A 6305-nucleotide genomic window follows, 5' to 3' on the forward strand; every position below is an offset into this window, starting at 1 on the left:
AAATGACTTAACAGGTGGGGGTGTGTGTGACTTCCTTGAGGGGTAAATATCATGTTGGGCCTAGAGTCCCAGGATTCTTAGCTCTCGGGGATGATATGAAGGTGATCTGTTGTTTTGTTTTTGGGCGTGCTGGAGATTGAACTCAGGGGCGCCTCTGAGCCAAATCCCTCAGCCCTATTTTTATTATTATTATTTTGGTGGTACTAGGGATGGAACCCAGGGGTATCCTACCTCCAAGCTACACCCCCAGCCATATTTTTTATTCTTTATTTTGAAACAGGGTCTCACTGAGTTGCAAAGGGCCTAAGTAGCTGAGGCTATCTGCAAACCGTGACCCTCTTCTCTCAACCTCCCAAATGCTGGGAGTGCACCACCTTGCCCAACCTGTCTTTTTATTTTTTAAAACAGGGTCTCGCAGGGCGTGGCGGCGCACGCTTGTAATCCCGGAGCTTGGGAGGCGGAGACAGGAGGATCGTGCAGGTTCGAAGCCAGTCGCGCTGGCCTAAGAGACCCTGTTTCAAAAATATAAAGTAGGTCTGGGAGTGTAGCCCAGAGGTAGAAGAGCTTCCAGGAACCCCAATACCACCAAAAAAAAAAAAAATAGGGCTATGAAGCTGGGGCATGGTGGTGCACACTTGTAATCCCAGCATTTGGGAGGTTGAGACCGGAGAATCCGAGGATTGTGGTTCACGGACAGCCTCAGCTACCTAGTGAGGCCCTCTGCAACTCAGTGAGACTCTGTTTCAAAATAAATAAAAAAACGGCAGGGGGTGTAGCTCAGATGTCAAATGCCCCTGGGTCCCATTCCCAGACCCGCAAAAAAAAAAAACAACCAAAAAAAGACACTTTTTTTTGGTTCAAGGGTTTAAGCCAAGGGACAGTCTACCATTGAGCCACAGCCCTTTTCTCTTCTTTTGGAAGTCTCACTAAGTTGCTAAGGGCCTTGCTACATTGCTAATGCTGCTCTAGAATCTGGGATCACCCTCCTGTCTCAGCCTCCCAAGGATGAGATTACAGGCGTACATCACCATGCCTTGCTACTAGCCTCAGCCCTTTTTACTTTTTATTTTGTGAGGTACTGGGGATGGAACCCAGGGGCATTCTACCTCCGAGCTACATCCCAACCCTATTTTTTTATTCTTTATTTTGAAACAGGGTCTAAATTTCAGAGGGCCTCACTAAGTAGTTGAAGCTGGCTGTGAGCCTGCAATCCTCCTGGCTCAGCCTCCGAAGTACTGGGATTACAGGCGTGCGCCACCACACCCCCCAGCTGGCCCTTTTTATTTTTGAAGCAGGGTCTAGCTAAATCACTGTGTGCTGGCCTCAAACCTGTGGATGTCTCAGCTTCTACTTACGCCATTCATACTCTTCCTTCAATTTTCTAGTTTCTCAGAGCTGAGCACATATTTGCATTCCCAGCTACTCAGGAGACTGACACAGGATTGCAAGTTCAAGGCCAGCCTGAGAAACTTTGTGAGACCCTCTCTGGAAGGGGAAAAAAAAAAAAAAAGGCCAGGCATGGTGGTGCCCATTTGTAATACCAGCATTTGGGAGGACAGCCTCAGCTATTAAGTGAGGCCCTTTGCAATTCAGTGAGACCCTGTTTCAAAATAAAGAATAAAAAAATAGGGCTGGGGGCGTAGCTCAGGTACTGCAGAAATAAATAAATAAATAAATAATAAAGGCTGGGGGTATACCTCTAAGGATTAGGGGCAGAGGTAGAATGCCCCTCCCTGGGTTCAATCTCTAGTACCAAAACAAAGGGTATAGCCAGGCGTGGTGGCGCATGCTTGCAATCCCCGCGCTTGGGAGGCAGAGACAGGAGGATCGCGCAGGTTTAAGTGCTGGCTTAAGAGACCCTATTTCCACATAAAAAAGTATAAAAAAATAGGTCTGGGAGTGTAGCCCATGGGAGTGTAGCCGGAGGTAGAAGGGCCTCCAGGAACCCCAGTACCACCAAAAATAAAAAGAACAAAAAAAAGGTATAGTAGAGTTGGGGGTTTAGCTCAGCAGTAGAGCACTACTGGGTACAGGCCTCATTAACACACACATGCGTGTACACACACACACACCCACTTGGTCTTCAACCAACAACCCTTATGAAACTGCTCATGAATTTGCCGCTCAAATTCCTAGCTGGGTGTGGTGGCACACACTTGTAAAGTCAGTACTTGGGAGGCTGAGACAAGATCACAAGTTCACGGCCAGCCCCAGCTACTAAGTGAGGCCCTCTGCAACTCAAGTGAGACCCTATTTCAAAATAAGAAAAAATAAGCGGGGCATGGTGGCACACACTTGTAATCCTAGCATTTGAGAGGCTGAGACAGGAGGATTGAGCAGGTTCAAAGCCAGCCTCAGCTACTTGGGCCCTTTGTAACTCAGTGAGACCTTGTTTCAAAATAAAGAATAAAAAATAGGGCTGGGGGATTCACTCAGGTAGAATGACCCTCAGTTTCACCCCCAGTACCGCGCAAAAAAAGAGAAAAATATAATAATAAAAAATAGAGCTGGGTGTATAGCTTCAAGATAAAATGGCCCTGAGTTCCATTCCTAGTACCAAAAAATAAAAAAAGAATTTCTATTTCAGTTCAATCCTCTGGTGTGAGCTGCCAGAGCAGAGCAGCAACCTCTGCAGCTGTGTGAACTTCATGGCTGCCACCTCAAAGGGCAGCATGGGCTAGTATGGGACAGAGAGGCGAGCTCAGCTTTGGGCTTTTACATCTCCACCCGGACAGGGAAACATCAACGTCTCAGATAGCATTGATTCTTTTTTTTTTTTTTTCCCCTGGTACTGGGGATTGAACCCAGGGGCATTCTACCTCTGAGCTACACCCCCAGCCCCATTTTATTATTTTGTTTTTGTTTTTGTTGGTACTAGGGGTGGAACCCAGAGGCTTTCTACCTCCGGGCTACACTCCCAGACCTATTTTATATTTTATTTGGAAACAGGGTCTCACTAAGTAGCCGAGGCTGGCTTCGAACCTGTGCGATCCTCCTGTCTCAGCCTCCCAAGTGCAGGGATTACAAGCGTGCGCCACCACGCCCGGCTCCATTTTATTATTTTAAAAGAGGGTCTAAGCCGGGTGTGGTGGTGCATGCTTGTAATCCCAGCATTTGGGAAGTTGAGACAGGAGGATCGCAGTTCACAGACAGCCTCAGCTACTTAGTGAGACCCTGTTTCAAAATAAAGAATAAAAAAATAGGGCTGGGGGTGTAGCTTGGAGGTAAATTGCTCCTGGGTTCCATCCCCAGCACAGCCAAAAAAAAAAAAAAAAAAAAAAAAAAAAGAGGGTCTAAATTGCAGAGGTCTTGGTAAATTGCTGAGGCTGGCTACAAACCTGTGAACCTTCTGTCCTGTCTCAGTCTCCCAAGCGCTGGGATTACAAGCGTGTGCCACCACACCTGGCTGTGAGACCCTGTTTTAAAATAAAGACTTTATAGCCGTGTGTGGTGGCGCACGCTTGTAATCCCAGCATTTGGGAAGCTGAGACCAGAGGATCACGCAGGTTCAAAGCCAGCCTCAGCTACTTAGCGAGGCCCTCTGCAACTTAGTGAGACCCAGTTTCAAAATAAATAATAAAAAATAGGGCAGGGGGTGTAGCTCGGAGGTTGAATGCCCCTGGGTTCCATCCCCAGACCTGGAAAAAAAAATTTAATAAAGACTTTTTAAAAAAATAGGGCTGGGGTGTAGCCCAGAGGTAGAATGCCCCTGGGCTCCATCCCCAGTACCACACCAGTACTCTCAACCACTCCTGCCGTGGATGAAAACTGTGTAGGTGGGTGGGGGTGTGTTCACAGCAGGCTGTTAGGTTCCAAAGCCAAATGCCAGCCTGCAGAGCTGAAGGCATCCGAGGGCAGCGTGTGAAAAGCAAGCAAGGGCTCCCAGACTAGCGCCCACACCACTCGAGTCGCTTCGTGGTGATGAGCGCGCAGCCCCTTCCTGAGGATGAAGCAACAGGATACCCGTGTTGCCCAGGTCCCCGGCAAGGCAAGGCAGCCAGGGATCCACTGGCCACAGCATGGTCCTGGCCAGATGGGGAGGTCAAGGCCATGAGCCCCAGCCAGAGGCCATCCCCAAGTGGTGGCATGAAGACACAGGTGACTAATAACCACATATGGCTGTTTACTTCATACAGGGCTCTGTACAAAATATTTACACATATTCTTTACAGAATAAATAAATCACCCAAAGGTACACAGACAGTACTTTCTTCTCAATGGTGAATCCTGGTGTGAGCAAGGCTACTGACAAAACTGTTCCCCTCAGGCCACAGCACAAGCCAAGATCACCTGCTTCCTGAGACTCACACCCCCGCCCTCTCGCCACCAGTTGCCAGCAGGCGGAGTGCCTGTGGCTGGGGACCCTGGGGACCCGATGCTGTCATCCGCTGGAAAGCCGGCAGGCAGCACGAGCACGCCATGGGGAGCACTGGGAGTGCTGCCTGATCTCCTCTGGACCTGGGAGAGTTCTGCCTCATCCCGATGAATCTAGCACTCACCAACACAGGCTGCACGCTCAGCCCACGTGCGGCTCCTGCTGTGGAGCGGGCTGCCACTTGTTGGAACAGAAGGCTGAACCTAGTGGCATTCTACTTCTGAGCCAAAGCCCCAGCCCTACTTCATTTTTTATTTTGAGACAGGGTCTTGCCAGGTTGCTGAGGTGACCTGCAAACTGCAATCCTCTTTCTCAGCCCCCAAGTACCAGGATTCCAGGTGTGTGCCACCATGCCTGGCTATTTTGAGCATTTTTTTTTTCTTTTTTGGTTTTAAAGTGCTTAGTGTAACTCAGCATAGACACCTAAGCGCCCTAGACTCATGGGCGCCTGGCACGCTGAGCCCCCCACCATACACAGTGGGTACATGGAAGGACATGGAGGTCTGGCCATCATGGGCGGAGTGATTCCAGTATGTTCACTTTAGGAAATCACCTGCCAAGGGAACCGTGTCCAGGAAAGATCAGGGAAATAAAAGTACACAGCTGCTTCATACTATATACTCCAATTTTTTAAAAGCAGCAAAAGGCACTTTTTTCAAGCAAATGTAAAACAAACCTAGCTTCACTTCCAGGAAAGCTGCCACAGAAAGAAAGACCCCCATTCCTAAGGCCCGGGGAAGCCTGGGCGGGCTGGCTGCTCTGGGCTCCTGCCCAGCTCTTCAGGCTGTGGTTTGTCCCTTTCTGGGTGCCACCAAGTTTGCAATGACTTCTCCCACTAGGCAGAAAAATAAGGAATTCAAACCAAAGATAACGCCAGGTAGTGAGTGGGTGCCTAGTTGGGAGAAGGGTAGTTTGAGGAAAGGAGGAAGGAAAGCAGGCCAGGAGGTGGATCGCTTGGGAAGCACGGGGCTATTTCTAAACAGCAACTCTGACTGAAGTGAAATGTTACACCGCTGAGTAGACAGTAAACTTCAGGATCTTAGAAGCTCATCCTTCTGATGAGTATCATTTTTTCCCATGAAGGAACTTTTTTTTTTTTTTTTGGTAGTACTGGGAGTGGAACCTAGGGGCTTTTCTACCTCTGGGCTACACTCCCAGACCTATTTTATACTTTGTTTGGAGACAGGGTCTCACTAAGTTGCTGAGAGCCTCACTAAGTAGCTGAGGCTGGCTTCAGACCTGTGCGTTCCTCCTGTCTCAGCCTCCCAAGCACTGGGATTACAAGCGTTTGCCACCACGCCCGGCTTAGGAACTATTATTTTAAAAGTGAGAGTATTTTACAGATTAGGAGTATATAATTCTAAAAATAGTAATAAAAGTGTCTCTTATAAGTATTGTCTAATGTGGCTTGTAAGAGAAAAGGAGAGGAAAAAAAAGCAGACTAAACCAGTCTAGGTGACTAATATTCCTCCTCGCTGGACTGGAAATGCTCCACATGATTTCTCAGCTGAAAATAAGAATTTAACTAGTGACCTGGTTGATGTCTGACTGACTTCTGACCAGCTTCTGAAGCTGCTGCCTCCCAGGCAAATCCTCTCCCTCGCGCTCTCATTCCAAGGCCTAACTCCTTCAGCGGCCCCTCTGTCTGTGTAGAGGAGACAGAGCTCGAGGAGTCGTGAGAAGGGCATTCTGGGATCCAGCTAGGAAAGCCCAGGCTGGAGGTTCCTAGGGCATCTAGGAACAAAAAACCCCTAAGGGGTCGGCAGGGTGCACACTGTGGTCCCCTGGACAGGGAGTGCTACGCCCAGGCCTTGGGCCGCCATGTCAGGCTGCCTCTGTTACTGGCTTATGAAGCCAAGGCAAAAATGGACAGGCAGGCAAGGGCGGCAGGAAGAGAACCCTTGACAGAAACCTTTTAATCAAAGAAAGC

This window comes from Muscardinus avellanarius, assembly GCF_963383645.1.
Source record: "Muscardinus avellanarius genome assembly, chromosome: 19".
In the NCBI taxonomy this organism is placed as follows: domain Eukaryota; kingdom Metazoa; phylum Chordata; class Mammalia; order Rodentia; family Gliridae; genus Muscardinus; species Muscardinus avellanarius.